The sequence below is a fragment of the Hemitrygon akajei genome, chromosome 9 (assembly GCF_048418815.1).
Source record: "Hemitrygon akajei chromosome 9, sHemAka1.3, whole genome shotgun sequence".
Classification (NCBI taxonomy): Eukaryota; Metazoa; Chordata; class Chondrichthyes; order Myliobatiformes; family Dasyatidae; genus Hemitrygon; species Hemitrygon akajei.
The window spans coordinates 69059720-69083156 of NC_133132.1; the positions used below are offsets into that span (position 1 = coordinate 69059720).

Here is a 23437-nt window from a genome sequence, read left to right on the forward strand (position 1 = left end):
ACCACTGACTCAAACTGCAAGCTAACCTTTAGGAATTCTGCACAAGGACTCCTAAGTCACTCTGCATCTCAGATTTTTGGATTTTCTTCCCATTTAGAAAATAGTCTGTGCATTTATTTCTACTACCAAAGTGCATCACTGTTTTTTCAACGATGTATTTCATTTGACACTTTCTTGCCCATTCTCCTAATCTGTCTAAGTTCTTCTGCAGCCTTCCTGTTCCCTCAAGACTATCGACCCCTCCAGCAATCTTAGTATCATTTGCAAACTTGGCAACAAAGTCATCTATTCCATCATCTAAATCATTGATATACAGCATAAAAAGAAGCAGCCTTCTGAAAGTTTAAATATACAACATCCACTGCATCCCCTTTATTTATTCTATGTGTAATCCCCACAAAGAATTCCAACAGGTTCATCAGGCAAGATTTACCTTTAAGGAAACTATGCTGACTTTGTTTTATCTTGTCTTCTGTCACCAAGTACTCCATAACCTCAGCCTCAGCAACTGACTCCAATATTTTCCAACCACTGAGGTCAGGCTAACTGGTCTATAATTCCTTTCTGCTGCCTTCCTCCTTTCTTAAAGAGTGGAGTGTCATTTGCAATTTTCTAGTCCTCTGGCACCATGTCAGAGTCCAATGATTTTTGAAAGATCATTGCTAATGCCTCCACAATCTCTACCGCTACCTCTTTCAGAACCTTAGTGTGCAATTCATCTGATCCGGGTGACTTATGTGCCCTTAGGATTTTCACCTTTTTGAGCACCTTCTCCCTTGTAATAGTAACTGCACTCACTTCTCTTCCTTCACACTCTACAACATCTGGCACACTGCTAGTATCTTCCACAGTGAAGACTGGTGCAAAATATTTATTTAGTTCATCTGCCAGCTCCTCGTTCCCATTATTAGTTCTCTGGCCTCATTTTCTCGTGGTCCTATATCCACTCTCATTTATTACATACTTTTTACTATCCACTTTGATATTGTCTTCTAGCTTTCATATTTCATCGTTTCTCTTTTAATGATTCTTTTAGTTGCTCTCTGTAGGTTTTAAAAAACTTTCCAATCTATCTTCCCACAAATTTTTGCTTTTTTGTATGCCCTCTCTTTTGCATTTACATTAGCTTTGACTTCCCTTGTTGGCCATGGTTGCAAATGGTGCAAGCTGAATCATCTGCAGCTCAACATCAGTAAGACAAAGGAGATGGTGATGGACTTTAGGAAGACTAAGCCTGCACTGCTCTCTGTTACTATTGATGGTGAGGACCTACAAGTACCTGGGGTGCACCTAGATGACAGAGTTGAGCACCAACACAGAGGATGTGTACAAAAAGGGCCAGAGTTGCCTTTATTTTCTGAGGAGACTGAGATCCTTTGGAGTCTGCAGGCCTCTCCTTCACATGTTCTACCAGTATGTTGTTGCCAGTACAGTCTTCTATGCAGTGGTGTGCTGGGGCATCAACATGGCTGATGCCCCAGCCTGAAACTGAAAGCCTGGTTCTGTTATAGGAGTCAAACTGGACACATTGGAAGCTGTGGTACAACAAAGAACCTTACGGAAAATCTTGGCAATTCTGGGCAATGTTTCTCACCCTCTGCATGCCAGCTTGTCAGAACAAAGGAACACTTTTAATAATAGACTAAGATAACTGTGCTGCTTCAAAAAGTGCTATATGAGGTTATTCTTACCCTCAGCCATTAGGCTCTATAATGAGTCAACCTAAAGCTGGGGAAGTGATGACCCCCCTCCTGTTAGACTGTTTGTAGTAAACTATTTTTTATTCTTTCTTACTTCTCTTCTAATATTTGTATACTTGTTTATCTATGCACTTGTAATACTACTGTGACACTATAATTTCCTTTGGGATCAGTGAAGTATCTCTCTATTTAGCTATTACAGGATACCCAGCCCCTCATCTGCTGTTGCAACCACAATATTTAACCAGTCAGAGCAGTTGAGTTTTCAGACAGTTGTGACTCCGCATATTTAATGGCGGATACTCAATGATGGTAATGCTATTGGATGTCACTGATAGGTTTCTGGATTCACTCTTGCTAGAGATGGTCATTGTCTGGCAATTTAGTGGCACAAATGTTACTTGTCTACACCTGAGTGTTATTTATGTCTTACTGTATATAGGTGTCAATTGGTTCATTTGCTGAGGGATTGTAAATGAAATTGAATATTGCTCACTTTCTATGGACATCCACACTTCTGACTTTAGGGTTGAATTCTGGAGCAGCTGAAGGTGTGGGCTTAGGATCGTGTTGCAGCAACAGCTAGGAGAATGAATGGGAAATGGCTTTCATTGTGTAAGGAGTAAATTGGAGTGATGTGATTTTTAGAATCTTCAAGATTGAAAAGACTGAAATAAAGGACAGAATGGGAGATTGATTGTAAGCTCTTCTAGCTTATTATTTTGCAAGAAATAGAAATAGAAAGTTCTGAAACAATTACGTGCTTTATTCTTCAAAGTTAGCTCTTTTTTACCACATCTGCTACTTAACCTATTGTGTAGTTCTATCAATTTCTGCACTTATTCTGCAATATCACAATTGCACTCAGGGGAGACATAATGGAGAGGTGGTAAGAAAGATTAAAATTCTGATTCTGAGTCCATATGGGTGGAACTCAGGAATAGGAAGGGGGCAATCACACTGACGGGACTTCCTAATAGCCACCAGGACATTGAGGTACAGATTTGTAATCAGTTTAAGGAAATGTGTGAAAATAATAGTGTTGTTGTCATGGGGGATAAGACCATTGGACATAGGAGCAGAATTAGGCCATCTGGCCCTTCGGGTCTGCCCCACTCATGGCTGATCCTTTTTTTCACATCTCCTCAGCCCCAGTTCCCAGCCTTCTCCCCGTAACCTTTGATGTCATGTCCAATCAAGAACCTATCAATCTCTGCCTTAAATACACCCAATGACCTGGCTTCCACAGCTGCATGTGGCAACAAATTCCATAAGTTCATCACTCTTTGGTGAAAGAAATTTCTCCACATCTCTGCTTTGAAAGGGTCCCCTCTATCCCGAGGCTGTGCCCTCTTGTCCTAGACTCTCTCACCATGGGAAACATCCTTTCCACATCTACTTTGTTTAGGCCTTTCAACATTTGAAAGGTTTCAATGAGGTCCACCTCATCTATCTGAACTCCAGCAAGTATAGACCCAGAGCCATAAAACGCTCCTCATACGATAACCCTTTCATTCCTGGAATCATCCTTGTGAATCTTCTCTGGACCCTCTCCAATGCCAGCACATCTTGTTTAAGATGTGGGGCCCAAAACTGTTCACAATACTCAAGGTGAGTCCTCACCACTGCCTTATAAAGACTCAGCATCACATCCTTGCTGTTGTATTCTAGACCTCTTGAAATGAATGCTAAAATGGCATTTACCTTCCTCACCACCAACTCAACCTGCAAGTTAACCATCAAGGTACTCTGCATAAGGACTCCCAAGTCCCTCTGCATCTCAGATTCCTGGATTTATCCCAGTTTAGAAAATAGTCCGCACATTTATTTCATGACCTTTTTTTCAACATTGTATTTCGTTTGCCACTTTCTTGCCCATTCTCCTAATCTGTCTAAGTCCTTCTGCATCCTACCTGTTTCCTTGACACAACCCACCCCTCCACCAATCTTTGTATCATCTGCAAACTTGGCAACAAAGCCATATATTCCATCATCTAAATCATTTATATACAGCATAAAAAGAAGTGGTTCCAACATCGACCCCTGCAGAACACTACTAGTCACTGGTAGCCAACCAGAAAAGGATCCTTCTATTCCCACTCGCTGCCTCCTACCAATCAGCCAATGCTGTAACCAACTTTCCTGTAGTATCATGGGCTCTTAACTTAGTAAGCAGCCTCATGTGTGGTGCCTTGTCAAAGGCCTTCTGAAAGTCCAAATATACAAAATTCACTGCATCCCCTTTATCTATCCTACATGTAATCTCCTCAAAGAATTCTGGCAGGTTCATCAGGCAGGATTTTCCCTGAAGGAAACCATGCTGACTTTGTCCTATCTTGTCCTGTGTCACCAAGTACTCCATCACCTCTTCCTTAAAAATTGACTCTAACATCTTCCCAACCACTGAGGTCAGGCTAACTGGCCTATAATTGAGTATCATTTGCAATTTTCCAGTCCTCTGGCATCATGTCAGAGTCCAATGATTTTTGAAAGATTATTTCTAATACCACCACAATCTCTAATGCTACCACTTTCAGAACCCTAGGGTGCAGTTCCACTGGTCCAGGTAACTTATATAGCTTTAGGTCTTTCAGCTTTTTGAGCACCTTCTCTCTTGTAACAGTAACTGCACCCACTTCTCTTCCTTCACACACTACAACATCAGGCACACTGCTAGTGTCTTCCACAGAGAAGACTGACACAAAATACTCATTTAGTTCATCAGCCATCTCCTTGTCTCCCGTTATTATTTCTCTTGCCTCTTTTTCTAGCAGTCCTATATCCACTCATTTCTCTTCTATTTTTAACATAATTGAAAAAACTTTTACTATCCTCTTTGATATTATTTGCTAGCTTGCTTTCATATTTCATCTTTTCCCTTCTAATGATTTTTTTTGTTGCCCTCTGTAGGTTTTTAAAAACTTCCCGATCCTCTATCTTCCCACTAATTTTTGCTTTGTTGTATGCCCTCTCTTTTGCTTTTACAATAGCTTTGTCTTCCCTTGTCAGCCATGGTTGTACTATTTTACCATTTGAGTATTTCTTCATTTTTGTAATACACATTCCTCATTTTCTCCAGAAACCCATGCTATTGCTGCTCTGCTAACATCCCTGCCAGCAGCTCCTTCCAATTTACTTTAGCCAACTCCTCTCTCATACCACTGTAATTTTCTGTACTCCACTGAAATACTGCTACATCAGACTTTACTTTCTCCCTATCAAATTTCAAGTTGAACACAATCATATTGTGATTATTGGTTCCTAAGGGTTCTTTTACCTTAAGCTTCATAATCACCTCTGGCTCATTACATAAAACTCAATCCAGTATAGCTGATCCTGTAGTAGGCTCAACGACAAACTGCTCTAAAAAGCCATCTCTTAGGCATTCAACAAACTCACTCTCTTGAGATCCATTACCAACCTGATTTTCCCAATCGACCTACTTGTTAAAATCTCCTATGACTACCATAACATTGCCCTTTTGACTCGCCTTTTCTATTTCCTGTTGTAACCTGTGGTTCACCTCCCAGCCACTGTTGGGAGGCCTGTATATAACTGCCATCAACGTCCCTTTACCCTTGCAGTTTCTTAACTCAACCAACAAGGATTCAACATCTTCTTATCCTATGTCACATCTGTCTACTGATTTGATGCCATTCTTTACCAGTAGAGCCATACCACCCCCTTTGCTTACCTTCCTATCCCTCCAATACATCGTGTAACCTTTGACATTCAGCTCCCAACTACAACCATCCTTCAGCCACGATTCAGTGATGGCCACAACATCATACCTGGCAATCTGTAATATTGCAACAAGATCATCCACCTTATTTCTTATACTAGTCGCATTTAGATACAACACCTTGAATACTGTATTTGCTATCCTTTTTGATTCTGCATCCCTAATAATTTGAAACTCAGCCTGTTGGCTGAACTAAGTCCCATCACCTGCCTGCCCTTCCTGACAATCTGACTGCATTTTATCTTTACATTTTTATCCTCCATCTTATCCCAAGTCCCTTCACTCTGGTTCCCAACCCCTGCCAAATTAGTTTAAACCCTCCCCAACAGCTCTAACAAACCATGAGAATATTGGTCCCCCTTATGTTCAGGTGCAACCTGTCACTTTTGAGCAGGTCATACCTCCCCCAGAAGAGATCCCAATTATCCAAGAACCTGAAGCCCTGCCCCTGCACCAGCTTCTCAGCCACGCATTTATCTGCCAAATCATCCTGTTTCGACCCTCACTGGTGCTTGGCACAGGCAGCAAATCCAGAAATTACTACCCAGGAGGTCCTGCTTCTCAGCTTTCTACCTAGCTCTCTAAATTCTCTTTTCAGGACCTCATTGCTTTTCCTTCTTATGTCATTGGTACCAATATCTTCCCCTCCCTCTCCAAAATGTTGTGGACGTGATCTGAGATATCTCTGACCCTGGCACCTTAAAGGCAACATACCATCCGGGTGTCCCGTTCACGTCCACAGAATCTCCTGTCTGTTCCCCTCACTATTGAGTCCCCTATTACTACCGCTCCCTTCTTCTCTCTTTTTCCCTTCTGCACCACAGACCCATGCTCAGTGCCTGTAACCCAGTTGCCATGGCATTCTCCCGGGAGGTCATCCTCCATAAAAATATCCAAAGCGGTATACTTGTTCCTGAGGGAAATGGCCACAGGGATGCTCTGCTTTAACTGCCTATTTCCATTTCTCCTGACAGTCACTCAGCTACTCACCTCCTGCAACTTCAGGGTGACTACTTCCCTGTAGCTTTGGTCAATTATATCCTTGCTCTTCCGTATAAGCCAAAGTTCATCCAGTTGTTGCTCCAGATCCCTAACACGGTCTTCAAGGAGCTGCAGCCAGATGCACTTCATGCAGGTGTAGTTCCCCAGGATACTCTGGGTCTCCCAGTTCTCCAACATCTGGCACGAGGAGCACACCACAGCCATTTAAATGATACAGTAAGAGATTTAAAAAAAAGGAAACCTTAACAGATGCTTTACACAGAGCCGATGCCTCTTCCTAGCTGAAGCCTCTCTTGCGTTAAAGCCTGTTGCTTCTACTCTTGCCACTGGCCTTCTCCTAACAATGGTTGCTCCGCCAATGGCCACTCCGCTTATCCCTTATGTACTTTTATTTAATTTGTGCAACTCTGTTGATGCCATTGATAGGCCCCGTACAATGGGCAAACACCCTCGAAGCTCCCTTTTTAAATAATCGCCACTGACCTGCGAGAAATACCTCTTGGTAGAGCTCTGTTGATGCCACTGATAGGCCACGTACAACTTCAACTTCCCCAATATAAACTGGGGCCTTCTCAGTTTAGATGGGGCAGAATTTGTTAAGTGTATCCAGGAAGGTTTCAAATTAATATGTATACAGTCCAACAAGAGGAGAGGCTGTACTAGATCTGGTGTGGGGTAAAGAGCCTGGCGAGGTGATTGACCTTTCAATGGGTGAACAGTTAGGAAACAGTGACCACAATTCCTTAACTTTAAGGATAGCTATAGATAAGGATAGTTATGCTTCTTGTGGGAGAGTTTTAAATTGGAGTAGGGCAAATTACAAGGGCATAGGCAGGAACTAAGAAGCATTAATTAGGAATGTGTTTTCTCTGGCAATTGCACATTGAACTGTGGAGGGTGATTAAAGATCAATTGTACAGAGTACAGGAAAGGTATGTTTCTGTTAGAATGAAGGACAGATGAAAAGACAAGAGAAACTTGGATGTTCAGAGAACTGATGAATTTAGTTAAGAAGAAAAAGGAAAGGTACGTAAAGCTTTGGAACTTAGGATCAAACAAAACACATGAGGAGTATAAAGAAGCCAGAAAAGAACTGAAGAAGGGAACTAGGAAAGCCCGAAGGAGCCACAAAAAGTCCTTGACAAGTAGGATTAAGCTGAATCCGAAGGCATTCCATACATACATCAAGAGCAACAGGATAACTAGAGAGAGAATGGGACCGCTCAGGAATACAGGGAGAAAATTTGCTTGGATGCAAAGAATATGAGTGAGGTACTTAATGAGTATTTTGCTTCAGTATTTACCAAGGAAAAGGATGTGGAGGACCAGGAGATCAGTGCTGAATACATAAATACAGTAGGGTGTTCAGAGGTCAAGTAGGAGGAAGTGTTCGGCCTGCTAATGAGTACTATCATGGATAAATCCCCAGGCCCTGATGGGATTTACTCCAGGTTATTGAAGGAGGCAAGGGATGTGATTGCTTGGCCCTTGACCAGTATCTTTGTGTCCTCTCTAGCCACAGGCAATGTCCCAGAGGACAGGCAAGTGGCGAATGTTGTACCTCTGTTAAAGAAAGGAACAAGGGAAAATCCTGGGAACTATAGACCAGTGAGTCTCACATCAGTTGTACAGAAATTGCTGAAGAAAATTCTTAGGGATAGGATATATGAGCATTTGGAAACCCATGACCTTATTAGGGACAGCCATCATGGCTTTGTGCATAGTAGATCGTGCCTTCCCAACTTGACTAAGTTTTTTTGACAAAGTGATGAGAGAGATTGATGAAGATCGGACAGTGGATGCTGTCTGGTAAGGTGTTTGACAAAGTCCGTCATGGGAAGCTAATCCAGAAGATTAAGATGCATGGGATCCATGGTGAATTGGCTATTTGGATTCAAAACTAGCTTGCACATAGAAGACAGAAGGTAGTGGTTGAAGGGACTTATTTGAGCTGGAGATCTGTAATTAGTGGAGTTCCACAGGGATCTGTGCTAGGACCTCTGCTGTGTATAAATGACCTGAATGAAAATGTAGATGGGTAGGTTAGCAAATTCGTGGGTGACAGCAAGATTGGCGGAGTTGTGGACAGTGTGCAAGACTGGCAAAGAATACAGATCAATTGCATATATGGCCTGAGAAATGGCAGATGGAGTTTAAGTGAGATAAATGTGAAGTGTTGCACCTTGATAGGACAATTGCAAGGAGACAGTACACTGTTAAGGGCAAGATCCTTGACAGTACTGCTGAACAGAGAAATCTTGAGATCCATGTTCATAGCCCCTTGAAAGTGGTTACACAGGTTGATAAGTTGATTAAGAAGGCATATGAAATGCTTGTTTTTATTAGTCAAGGCACTGAGTTCAAAAGGCAGGAGGTTATGTTGCAACTTTATAAAGCTCTGCGTAGGCCTCATCTAGAGTATTATGTAAAATTCTGGTTGCCCCACTAAAGGAACGATGTTGAGGTTTTGGAGACGGTGCAGAAGAGGTTTACCAGGATGTTCCGTGGTTTAGAGGGCATGCGCTATCACGAGAGCCTGGATAAATTTGGGTTGTTTTCTCTGGAGTGCCGGAGGCTGAGGGGAGCTCTTAAGATTATGAGAGGCATTGATAGCGTGGAGAGAGTATCTGTTTCCCTGGGCTGAAATGTCTAATACCAGAAGGCATGCATTGAAGGTGAGAGGAGGTAGGTTCAAGGGAGATGTGTGGGGTAAGTTTTTTTTACTTGTGGATACATAGAATGCACTGTCTGGTTTGGTGGTAGAGGCAAATACATTTGAGGCTTTTAAGAGATGTTTGGATAGGCACATGGATGTAAGGAAGATGGAGGGATATGGACATGAAGTAGGTAGGATTAATGTTTGGCTGTTTATGCTTTGATTTTTTAGCTGGTTAGCACAACATTGTGGGCTGAATGGCCTGTCCCTGTGCTGCATTCTATGTTCTATTTCAGAGTCTGAACTGCTTTGTTAGGTTTGTTTTTAAAAACCCATTGTCTAAGATGACCACTCTTCCAAAGGCATGGGGTCATGATGAATGTTTAATATTGGAGCTTGGGTCTTGGGAATTTGAAGTGAATGTAGGGCCGAGTAGCTGGTGAAGTACCATTAGGCTTCCACTGATGCTACATTACAGTGGAGTGTGTAAACTAAAATAACACTGCTAATTATAAACTGGATACTTCAACAAAATATATGGCACTGAATACAACTGTGATGAATTGTAGTTTTATTCAATGAAATGCCATGATATTTTCAAAAAAAGTAAAAACTGAGGAATGAGGAACAAAATTCAGTCATTTCTGTCAAGTAGCATTGATAAAACAATCGTCCTGATGATTATACCATTGAGTTACAGCTTTCTGCGCTCATATTGGTTGCCCTATTACCATATCACAACAGTGACTACGCTTCCAGTAGTACTTCTTTGTCTGTGGAATGCTTTGATATATGATGAAAATTACTTCATAAATGCTATTCTTTCTTCAATAAAAAATTAGACCTATTGTTGGTAATAATATGTTACAGAATGTAGCAAGGTATGAGCAGGGCTAAACACTCAGCTAGCCCTCTTATTTAGTGAGATCATGACTGATTCATAACCTAACTCTAAATATCTGTTCTTAAGATCTTTTGTAAATAAAAATCCATCAATGTCAGTAGTAAAATTGACCCAGCTACCGCTGCCATATTTGGAAATGAGTTTCAAATCTCTTTTAGTCATTACCTGTTAATCTTGAAAACTTTGAACAGGTCACCAATAATTTTCTACATTCAATGAATAGCATTTTGGTTTGTATGATCTGTTTTAGTTATTTAACCCTTAGAATTAAGGGTTTCCTCTGAAGATGAATGTACTGTTTTTCAGATCTCTTATACTGCTGTCCACTAGGTTAAAGACTAGCCCTCCAGTAGTCTTTTATTTCCTGTAATTCTCTTGTGATATTTTAAACATCCATGAACACAGACTCTTAAAACTTTAAAATTTTACTTCTTCCAATTTTATGTACTCTTTTTGACTTGATAGGGTAATAATTAATTATATTGAAATCCATTTGCTTCTACCTACAACTGCTTACAATACTATATATTCATGTATCACTGATGATCTTGAAGCTGTATGGTGTAAGCCATTCATAAATATCATGAATAATCATGGCCCCAAGTACACATTTTGTGGAAGACATTCTAGCCAATTTGAGCACTAGGTAATTATTAAAAACACAAAATGCTGGCAGAACTCAGCAGGCCAGACAGCATCTATGGGAGGAGGCTGTGATGACGTTTCGGGCTGAAACTCTTCATCAGGAGTGAAATAACATGGGATGGTCGAGGGGGGATAAGAAGTGGGGGAGGGATAAAGTAGAGAGCTAGGAAGTGATAGGCTGGAGGGAAATGGGCTAGGGGGAAGGTGGAGAATTATGGGAAATAAAAGAGAAAGAAAGGTAGGGCTGGGGGGAGATTATAGTGAGGGGGGAAAAAGAGAGAGAAAGAGAACCAGACTAAAATAATAGATAGGGATGGGGGTAAGGGGGGAGCAGGGGTATCAACGGAGGTCTGTGAGTTGGATGTTCATGCCGGCAGGTAGGAGGCTACCTAGGCGGGAGATAAGGTATTGCTCCATCGACCTGCGTGTAGCCTCATCTTGACGGTAGAGGAGGCCATGGACAGACATGTCGGAGTGGGAGTGGTCTGTGGAATTGAAGTGTGTGGCCACAGGGAGATCCCGCCACTGCTGGAGGACTGAGCGCCAGTGTTCGGCGAAACGGTCTCCCAGTCTGCGGCGGGTCTCCCTAATGTATAAACGGCCACATCGGGAGCACCGGATACAGTATATCACCCCAGTTGACTCGCAGGTGAAGTGGTGCCTCACCTGAAAGGACTGTCTGGGGCCTGGGATGTCCTGCCTGTCTGCCTGTCCAGGCAGACCCATTGTCTCTGCTTGCTCCTGCTCCACTGAACTCATTTCTACCTATCTCGACTCTGTTTTATCTCTACTTGTTCAATCCCTTCCCACCTATGTCCGTGATACTTCCCATGCTTTACATCTCTTCAAAGATTTCAAGTTCCCTGGCCCCCACCGCCTCATTTTCACCATGGACGTCCAGTCCCTATATACCTCTATCCCCCACCAGGAAGGTCTCCAAGCTCTCTGTTTCTTCCTGGTTTCCAGACCCAGCCAGTCATCTTCTACCACCACTCTTCTCCGCCTCGCTGAATTAGTCCTCACCCTTAACAATTTCTCCTTTGGCTCCTCCCACTTCCTCCAAACTAAAGGTGTAGCCATGGGCACCCGCATGGGTCCTAGCTATGCCTGCCTTTTTGTCGGCCATGTGGAGCAATCTATGTTCCAAGCCTACACCGGTATCTGTCCTCCTCTTTTCTTGCATTATATCGACGACTGCATCGGTGCTGCTTCCTGCACACATGCTGAGCTCGTCGACTTCATTAACTTCGCCTCCAACTTTCACCCCGCCCTCAAATTCACCTGGTCTATTTCCGACACCTCACTCCCCTTTCTAGATCTTTCTGTTTCTATCTCTGGAGACAGCCTATCCACCGACGTCTACTATAAACCTACTAACTCCCACAGCTACCTAGACTATTCCTCCTCCCACCCTGTCTCCTGCAAAAATGCTATCCCTTTCTCTCAATTCCTCCGCCTCCGTCGCATCTGCTCTCAGGATGAGGCCTTTCATTCTAGGACAAAGGAGATGTCTTCCTTTTTTAAAAAAAAAGGGGCTTCCCTTCGTCCACTATCAACTCTGCCCTCCATCGCGTCTCCCGTGTTTCACGCACCTCTGCCCTCACCCCATCCCCCCGCCAGCCCACCAGGGATAGAGTCCCCCTGGTCCTCATCTATCACCCTACCAGCCTACAGATCCAATGTATAATCCTCCGTAACTTCCGCCACCTCCTACGTGATCCCACCACCAGCCACATCTTCCCCTCCCCCCCACTCTCGGCTTTCCGTAGGGATTGCTCCCTACGTGACTCCCTTGTCCATTCATCCCTCCCCACCGACCTCCCTCCGGGCACTCATCCCTGCAAACGGAAGAAGTGCTACACCTGCCCCCACACTTCTTCCCTCACCACCATCCCAGGCCCCAGACAGTCCTTTCAGGTGAGGCACCACTTCACCAGCGAGTCATCTGGGGTGATATACTGTATCTGGTGCTCCCGATGTGGCCATTTATACATTGGGGAGACCCGCCGCAGACTGGGAGACCGTTTTGCCGAACACCAGCGCTCGGTCCTCCAGCAGTGGCAGAATCTCCCTGTGGCCACACACTTCAATTCCACAGACCACTCCCACTCTGACATGTCTGTCCATGGCCTCCTCTACCGTCAAGATGAGGCTACACGCAGGTCGATGGAGCAATACCTTATCTCCCGCCTAGGTAGCCTCCTACCTGCCGGCATGAACATCCAACTCACTGACCTCCGTTGATACCCCTGCCCCCCTTACCCCCATCCCTATCTATTATTTTAGTCTGGTTCTCTTTCTCTCTCTTTTCCCCCCTCACTATAATCTCCCCCCAGCCCTACCTTTCTTTCTCTTTTATTTCCCATAATTCTCCACCTTCCCCCTAGCCCATTTCCCTCCAGCCTATCACTTCCTATCTCTCTACTTTATCCCTCCTCCCACTTCTTATCCCCCCTCGACCATCCCATGTTACTTCACTCCTGATGAAGGGTTTTGGCCCGAAACGTTGTCACTACCTCCTCCCATAGATGCTGTCTGGCCTGCTGAGTTCTGCCAGCGTTTTGTGTTTTTATTTATTTCCAGCATCTGCAGATTCACTTGTGTTGACTAGGTAATTATTCCTATTTTCCATTTTCTGCTGCTTAGGTAATAATTTATCTCAATTCTTTGAGTAGTAAGTGGCAATTTTTACTGTAGCCATGACAGAAATGAGATTTCCATTTCGTATGGTGCAGCATCTACTTTTAATGTCACAGCCTGCAGAAATTCAACCCAATGTTCCACGCCATCCCTTATGTTTCATTAAGGAAATTAACTTTTGGCATCACGTTTGACCAAAATTTAATATCTCAAGACTTGATAATATTGTTTAGGATGAGTTTCACCTATTTTTACATTCACCTTTAATCACTCTAGCTTGATAACTCAGAAATTCTCAGCACAGTTAGACCTGCTTCTCTTACATTTAATTATTTAGTAATATTTTTGAATCTAAAATCATTTTGTCCCTGATCCAATGACAATAACAATAAGTTTTGTGAATTTTTTATTACTTTAGCATCTTATCTGGACGTATCACAGCCTGGTATAGCAACTGCTCTGACTAAGACCACAAGAAATTACAGAGTTGTGAAGATAAACCAGTCTATCACACATACCAGTCTCTTCTATATTTCCCACTGCCTCAGGAAAATATCCAAGATAATCAAAGAGCTCTCCCACCCCTAGTCATTTACTCTTCTCCATTCTCCTGTCAGACAGAATATACAAAGGTTTGAGAGCACATAGCACCAGACTCAAGGACAGCTTATATCCTGTTGTTATCAGATTCTTAAATAGACTTGTTAGATGCTAAAAGATGAGCCTTTGATCTCCCAATATACTTCATCATGCTCCTTATAAATTATATGTCTTCCTGCACTGCACTGTCCCTGTAACTGTAGTACTATCTTTTGCATTCTGATTTTTCTTTTTACTACTACAGTAGAATTATGTACAGCATGATATATCACGATGGCATGCAAAAAAAAAGCTCTTCATTATATTTCAGAACATTTTGGAGATAGTGATCACAATTCTATCTCCTTTACCATAGCATTGGAGAGGGATAGGAACAGACAAGTTAGGAAAGTGTTTAATTGGAGAAAGGGAAAATATGAAGTTATCAGGCAGGAACTGGGAAGCATAAATTGGGAACAGATGTTCTCAGGGAAATGTATGGCAGAAATGTGGCAAATGTTTAGGGGATATTTGAGTGGAGTTCTGCATAGGTACATTCCAATAAGACAGGGAGAGGATGGTAGGGTACAGGAACCGTGGTGTACAAAGGCTGTCGTAAATCTAGTCAAGAAGAAAAGAAGAGCTTACAAAAGGCTCAAAAAGCTAGGTAATGATAGAGAGCTAGAAGATTATAAGGCTAGCAGAAAGGAGCTTAAGAAAGAAATTAGGAGAGCCAGAAGGGGCCATATGAAGGCCTTGGTGGACAGGATTAAGGAAGACCCCAAGGCATTCTACAAGTATGTGAAGAGCAAGATGACATGAGAGAATAGGACCAATCAAGTATGACAGTGGAAAAGTGTGTATGGAACCAGAGGAGATAGCAGAGGTACTTAATGAGTACTTCGCTTCAGTATTCACTACAGAAAAAGATCTTGGCAATTGTAGGGATGACTTACAGTGGACTGAAAAGCTTGAGCATGTAGATTTTAAGAAAGAGGATGTATGGGAGCTTTTGGAAAGCATCAAATTGGATAAGTCATCGGTATTGGATGAGAGGTACATCAGGCTACTGTGGGGGGCGAGGGAGGAGATTGCTGAGCCTCTGGCGATGATCTTTGCATTATCAATGGGGACGGGAGAGGTTCCGGAGGATTGGAGGGTTGCGAATGTTGTTCCATTATTCAAGAAAGGGAGTAGAGATAGCCCAGGAAATTATAGACCAGTGAGTCTTACTTCAGTGGATGGTAAGTTGATGGAGAAGATCCTGAGAGTCAGGATTTATGAACATTAGGAGAGGCATAATATGATTAGGAATAGTTAGCATGGCTTTGTGAAAGGTAGGTCATGTCTTAAGAGCTTGACTGAATTTTTTTGAGGATGTGACTAAGCACATTGATGATGGTAGAGTAGTAGATGTAGTGTATATGGATTTCAGCAAGGCATTTGACAAGGTACCCTATGCAAGGCTTATTGAGAAAGTAAGGAGGCATGGGATTCAAGGGGAAATTGCTTTGTGGATCCAGAACTGGCTTGCTCACAGAAGGCAAAGAGTAGTTGTAGATGCATCATATTCTGCATGGAGGTCGGTCACCAGTGCTGTGACTCAGGGATCTGTTCTGGGACCCTTAGTCTTCGTGATTCCATATCTGCAGTCTCTTGTGTCATAAATATATTATCATACAGATAGTAAGTGTTTTACAGAGTACATTTAGTCCAAATGTTCTAATCTGCGCCTGATCACTCATGATGGTTGGAGAAGACATTTCCACTGTTTCCACCAGACTTGACTACTCCAGTGGACACCTGCTTTATTCTCCATTTGCATTCATCATAAAGCTGAGGCCTGTGTCCTCACTCATGCAAGTCCTGTTCATCTGTTCCCACTCAACTCCCTATATTTGCTACAATTTAAAATTTTTCAGACTCTTTCAGATTCTCACTTTTATAATATTTCCCAACCCTATAACCTCTGATACTTTGGTTAACAAATCCTGACTTCCTCAATTCAATTGCTTCATAACTGGTGACTTCCTGGCTTCTCTTGCCTAAAATTTCTCCCTAACCAATCTATCTATTTCTTTGCTTGTAAGGTGTTTCCCAGAGCTTTGAGAATAGCATTGAAACATTTTCTCAGCCCTGGTAACTTAGAGTCATAGATTTATTGGATGAAAATGAACCCAATCAGTCCACCCTATCCACGTTAACTGTCAAATACCAATTTACCAGTTCCAACTTGGTCAGAGGCTCTCTATACTCTCTGCACCCAGTTACTTTTTAAGTGCTGTGAGGTTACTTGCTATCACTACCCTACCAATACTTTGGGTGAAAAAAAAATCATCCTGCGATCTCCTCTTACTGCTTACCCTAAAACGATGCTCTCTTTTTACTCCTTTCACTATCAATGTCCTGATAATTTTGTATACAGTATCTCTATTCAGTCCCCTCTCAAAATTCTCTGATCTAGGCAAAATAAATCTGGCCTAACCAGTCTCTTCTTATAACCAAAAGGCTCAATTGCAACCTATTCAAAGGTTCAAGAATGTTCAAAGATTCAAAGGTTTGTTTTATTATCCAAGTATATATGCAGTTGCAACTCTAAGATTTGTCTTTTCCAGACAGTCACGAAACAAAGAAAACCCCCTACCTTGCACAAAAACTCACATATCGCCCAAATGCCCACATACTCAGATTGTCCATACTTGTGAATATTCTCTGTACCCTCTAGAGTGCAACCACATTTTCCCAGTAATGTGGCAACCAGAACTGGATAGTACTCCAGCTGCAACCTAACTAATGTTGTACAAAGTTGACCATAACCTTCCTGTCCTTAAACTCTATGTCCTGGCTAATGAAGGGCAGCTTCTCACCTGTTTTCATTACTCCCCACCACCAAATCAACCTCTGCTGCTATCTTTAAGGATTCTTGGACATGTACACCAAGTTTCTCTAGTTCCTCAGTGTTCCCTAGGATCCTACCGTTCATTGTGTATTTCCTACCATTATAATGCATTACATCAGAATTAAATTTCATTTGCCATCGCTGTGCTCCTCTAACCAAAAGATTCAGTATCATGCTATATAATTCATGATTAACCTCCTCATAGTAGCAATTTTTGTGTCTATAAACTTACTAACTATACCCCAAATTCTTATCAAAATTGTTAATGTATGTAACAAATAGCAAGGGAGTCAGTACTGATCACTGTACTATGCCGCCGATACCAGTTTTCAACCACAGAAACAATCTTTAATGTTACCTTCTGCTTCCTATTACCAAATCATTTTTGGATCCATTTTACCAATTGCCTTGGCTCAAGGCTTCAAATTACTTGCACTAGTCATCTATACCGGACCTTGTTAAAGTTCTTAAAGCCCATGCAGACTATAAATGCCCAATTGTTTTCTCTTCAAAATTTTTGAACTTGGCCGGAAAGGATCTCCATCTAATAAGCCAAGTTGAATATCTTATTAATCCCAGCCTTTCCAAGTGTAAATTAATTCTATCCCTCATTTCTTTTTCTAATAATTTCCCAACCACTGACTTAGATTTACTAGCCTGGCTTTTTTTTTATCCTGCTACTCTTCATATTTAGTGATAAAGGTTTGTTTGTTGACTTGATATATTGGAGCTCAGGGTTGAATTCCTAATGATTAAGTGCTGACCATTTTACTTAATAAGTAAGTTCTCCTCTGTGATTCTGAAAGCAGTTTACATACTGCCAAAAGCAGATGTTAATCAGGCACTCGAGATTTTGAATGCTGCCATCACCAAACAATAAACCGCTTAACCTGATACATTTCAAATCATAGTCAGTGACTTCAGGGTCTTTGAAGAAATCTTTGCCCAGTTATCATCTTCACATAACCTGCAGCACCAGGGGTCCCAACACACTTGACCTCTGCTGTACTACTGCCTACTGTTCTATGCTTAGATTGCATTTCACAAAATTTGATCACCTGGCTGACCTTCTCCTACCTCCATACAGGCAGAGGCTAAAGAGCAAAGCTCCAGAGATAAGGAAAATGAAGAGGTGGCTGCAGGAGGCAGAGGAGCAGCTACTGGATTGCTTTAAGAGGATCTAAATGATCACACCACGGTTGTCACGAACTTTAGAAAACAATTGTAGATGAGTGTGTCCCCACAAAATCATTCATAGTCTTCCCCAACCAGAAGCCTTGGATGAACCACGAGATCTGCAATCTGCTGAGGGCTAAATCAGTGACATTCAGGTCTGGCGACCAAGTAAGATACAAGAGGTACAGGTGTGCTCTCTGGAAAGCCATTTCACATGTGAAGTGGCAATTTCAGACCAAACTTGAATCACTAAAGGATGTTTGACAGCTGTGGCAGAGCTTGAATACTATTACCTCTTTCAAAGTGAAACCAAACAACATAGGTGACAACAAGGCTTTGCTTCCAGATGAGCTCAATGTCTTCTGTGCTCACTTTGACCATCAAAACATGGAGGAACCTTCATGAACCCCCACAGCCACTTATGACACTGTGATTTCAGTCTCTGAGGCTGATGTGAGAGCACCCTTCAGGAGGGTGAACCCAAGGAAAGCATCCGGCCCAGATGGGGTACCAGTCAAAGACCTGTGATGATCAACTAGCTGTTCACTGATTTCTTTAGCTTCTTGTTTTGGCAGTCTGAGGTTTCCACCTGCTTCAAGCAGACTTCAATTATACTAGTGCCGAAGAAGAATGCGGTAATCTGTCTCAATGACTATCATGCAGTAGCACTTACATCACTGTGATGAAGTGTTTTGAGATGTCGATGATGCAACATATCAACTCCTGCCTGAGAAGTGACTTGGATCCACCCCAATTTGCCTACTGGCACAACAGGTCCACAGCAGATGCCATTTCATTGGCTCTTCACTCAACCCTGGAACATTTGGACATCAAAGGTGCATACATCAGAATGTTCTTCATTGACTATAGCTCAGCATTTAATACTATCATCCCTTCAAACCTTATCAATTAGCTTCATGATCTTAGCCTCAATACCTCCTTGTGCAATTGGATCCTTGATTTCCTCACTTGCAGACCCCAGTCAGTAAAGGTTGGCAACATTTTCTCCACAATCTCCATCAGCACAGGTGCAGCATAAAGCTGTGTACTTAACCCCCTGCTCTATAAGCTTTATACTTATGACTGTGAGGCTATGCACAACTCCAATGCCATATTTAAGTTTACTGACAATACCACTGTTGCTGGCTGAATCAAAGGTGGTGATGAATCAGTATGTAGGAGGGAGATTGAAAATCTGGCAGAGTGGTGACACAATAACAATCTCTCACTCAATGTCAGCAAGACTAAGGAGCTATTGACTTCAGGTGGAGGAAACTGGATGTACATGAGCCAGTCCTCATTGGGGTTCAGAGGTGGTGAGGGTCATCAACTTTAAATTCTTCAGTGTTACCATTTCAGAGGATGAGTCCTACGATTATGAAGAAAACACGACAGCACCTCTACTTCCTTAGAAGCTTGCGAAGATACGGCATGACATCTAAAACTTTGACAAATTTCTATACCTGTGTGAGAGTATATTGACTGGTTGCATTATGGAAGCACCAATGCCCTCGAACAGAAAATCCTACAAAATCTAGTGGATACAGCCCAGTCCTTCACGGGTAAAGCCCACCCCATCATTGAGCACATCTACATGAGTTCAATAGAGACCTCATCATGCAAAATACATAAATTAAAGGAATTAGTGGAAGAAATATTGGGAAGGTAAAGAATAATGTTCTCATCCCATTGACTGGAAGGAGTTTTGAATTCACTGCCCAAAGAAGTGATATAAGCAAAGACCATCACATTTAATAAGTTATTTTTATAATAAGAATTTGAAGTGTCTTAACCCATAAAAGCTAAAGACTGTCAGAGTTTTGATACAGATCAATTCAATACAACAGTGCATTGAGGTAATACAAGATAAAAAAAATAGAAGTGCAAAATAAAGTATTACAATTACAGAGAAAGTTTAGTGCAATTAAACAATAAGGTGCAAGGTCATAATGTGGTAGATTGTGAGGCCATGAATCCGTTTCTATCATATTGGGAACTATTCAATATTCCTACAACAGCAGGATTGAAGTTCTCCTTGAGCTTGGTAGTATGTGTATTCTAGTGTTTGTATCTTCTGTTTGAGTGGGGGGCGGCGGTGGTGAAGAGAAGATGTCTGGGGTGGCTGTAGTCTTTATTTATGTTGGATTTACCAAGGCAGCAAGTGTAGATAGAGTTCATGGAGGTGAGGTTTCCAATGACCATTTTGAAGCTTGTTCTCTATGAAAACAGCAGCTGAGATATCACTACAGCTAATAGCCATTTAACATAAATGGTTTAAAAACTGATCACCATATTTACACAAGACAATGATTGCTTCCTCAACAAGTATGTGTGCATGGGTAGGAATTTAAGAGGGAAAATGTCTAAGGAGCTGAGAGGTAAGACTTTTTTACAGAGAGTGTTGGTATCTGAAATTCATTGCCAGAGGAGATATTGCAGTTAAATACAATCACTATGTTTAAGAGGCATTTAGATATATGCTTAAATGTATATAAAAGTATGGCAAATGGGATTAGTATAGATGAACATAATGGTTGGCATAGACATTGGGCCAAAGGGCCATTTTCTGTGTTTGCAACTCTATGACTTTACATCTCTACGAATTGCAAGGATTAAAAAAAACTTTGTGACTATAAATGCTTCCCTGTAAATGTCAGAATTTTTAACCAGTAGGCACATTGCTATGAATGACTTACAGAATGATCAAGATTCCTTCTCTCCATCTGTCATTTAAATCCCTCCGCAGAGCATTGCCTAGGCTACTGGTTCCATTATCCATAATTTTCATCTACAACAAGCTCTCTACATGAATTCAGCTCATCCGTAGGTGGGAAACTGTTCAACCTCAGCTCTGAAACCAAGCTCAATCCAACTATCACCTAGCTATAATATACAGACAACACTTGTTCACCTGCACACTTGGAGTTTGACATCCAAATAGTTTTACTCTGTTTACTGAATAGTAAAACAGAGTTAAACTGCATTAACCATTTTGGACAGAGGTCGTTCACCAACTTGCCTATTAGAAGTGTAGGTCACTGTACATAGCTCAGGACTCACTTCTCAGCAAAGCCATTGAAGGCAAAGTCCACCACCATCCTCAGCAGCACTGTCTTTAGCCATTTGAGGAATGTTTTGACATCAAGAACTCAAACTTATTATCAACCTCATGGTCTACTGCACATACTAATTTCCACCCTCCTGTATGATTCAGAGAAACAGACTACCTTCAGCTGGAACCTCAAAGACTGGAGAAATGTTACCAGCATTTTCTCCTCAAAATCCTCTAAATATATCAACAGAGTTAGCAAATCAATTTGGCATACCCTTCCAGGCAACATTAAAGTTCCAATATTGTCCAATCCACTCAAATGTGTGGGCCATCTTATTAACGTACCTAATATCTGACTCTTGAAGGTTCAAAGTAAAAGGTCAAAGTTAAAAGTAAATTTATTATCAAAGTACATATATGTCACCATATACAACCCTGAGATTTGTTTTCTTGTGGGCATACACAGTCCTGAGGCTCCTGTACCTTCTTCCTGATTGTAGCAGTGAGAAAACCTACAGCACAATACAGGCCCTTTGGCCCACAAAGCTGTGCGAACATGTCCTTACCATAGAAATTACCTAGGGTTACCCATAGCCCTCTATTTTTCTGAGCTCCATGTACCTGGCCAGGAGTCTCTTAAAAGACCCTATCGTATCCACCTCCACCACCATCGCCGGCAGCCCATTCCACACATTCACCACTCTCTGTGTAAAAAACTTACCTTTGACATCTCTGTACCTACTTCCAAGCATCTTAAAACTGTACCCTCTCATGCCAGCTATTCCAGCCTTGGGAAAAAGCCTCTGACATCCACATGATCAATGCCTCTCATCATCTTATACACCTCTATCAGGTCACCTCTCATCCTCCGTCACTCCAAGGAGAAAAGGTCGACTTCACTCAACCTATTCTCATAAGGCATGCCTTCCAATTCAGGCAACATCCTTGTAAATCTTCTCTGCACCCTTTCTATAGTTTCCACATCCTTCCTGTAGTGAGGTGACCAGAACTGAGCATAGTACTCCAAGTGGCATCTGACCAGGGTTCTATATAGCTGCAACATTACCTCTCGGTTCCTAAACTCAGTCCCACGATTGATGAAGGCCAATGCACCGTATGCTTTCTTAACCACAGAGTCAACCTCTGCAGCAGCTTTGAGTGTCCTATGTACTTGGACCCCAAGATCCCTCTGATCCTCCACACCCCCATGAGTCTTACCATCAATACTATATTCTGTAATCATATTTGACCTGCCAAATTGAACCATCTTACACTTACTTGGGTTAAACTCCATCTGCCACTTCTCAGCCAAGTTTTGCACCCTATCAATGTCTCGCTGTAACCTCTGACAGCCCTCCACACCATCCACAACACCTCCAACCTTTGTGTCATCAGCAAATTTACTAACCCATCCCTCCACTTCTTCATCCAGGTCATTTATAAAAATCACGAAGACTAGGGGTCGCAGAACAGATCCCTGAGTCACAGCACTGGTGACCAACCTCCATGCAGAATATGACCCATCTACAACCATTCTTTGCCTTCTGTGGGCAAGCCAGTTCTGGATCCACAAAGCAACATCCCCTTGGATCCTATGCCTCCTTACTTTCTCAATAAGCCTTGCATAGGGTACCTTGTCAAATGCCTTGCTGAAATCCATATACACTACATCTACTGCTGTACCGTCATCAATGTGTTTAGCCATATCCTCAAAAAATTCAATCAGGCTCGTAAGACATGACCTGCCTTTCACAAGGTCATGCTGACTATTACTAATCATATTATGCCTCTCCAGATGTTCATAAATCTTGCCTCTCAGGATCTACTCCATCAACTTACCAACCACTGAAGTAAGTTTATAATTTCCTGTGCTATTTCTACTCCCTTTCCTGAATAATAGAGCAACATCTGCAACCCTCCAATCCTCCGGAACCTCCACCGCCCCATTGATGATGCAAAGATCATCGCCAGAGGCTCAGCAATCTCCTCCCTCACCTCCCACAGTAGCCTGGGGTACATCTCTTCTGTCCTGGTGACTTATCCAGCTTGATGCTTTCCAAAAACTCCTGCACATCGTCTTCCTTAATATCTACATGCTCAAGCTTTTCATCTATAGTATCTGTCTTTTCTTCTTAGATAATTTGCTAAAGAGGATTAACTGTTATGGCGGTCAATGTTATCTTTGGATCAGTATGAGTTATATGTACACTAGTTAAGTTTTGCTTCACTGTAGTTTGCTGGGCACGCTCTCTTTGGCACCTGTTCTGACTTTCAGCTCTGTTGTTTCTGATGCCTTAGTGTGGCTGTATCACACAGCAGTGATAATTAGAATATGGATAATTACTATAAACATTCAATTATCATTCCTTCCTATGACACAAAGCACATTCCAGGTCTTCTTGTGTGATTGCCAGTCTATATTGCTGTGTAATTTATCCACTA

General features: G+C 42.1%; 1 protein-coding gene across 1 annotated transcript in view; it reads left to right on the forward strand.

Annotated features, from left to right (window-relative positions):
• The window catches only part of LOC140732660 (dynein axonemal heavy chain 6-like), a 549473-nt gene that overhangs the window by 20158 nt on the left and 505878 nt on the right, over window positions 1-23437 (forward strand). The window lies entirely within an intron of this gene.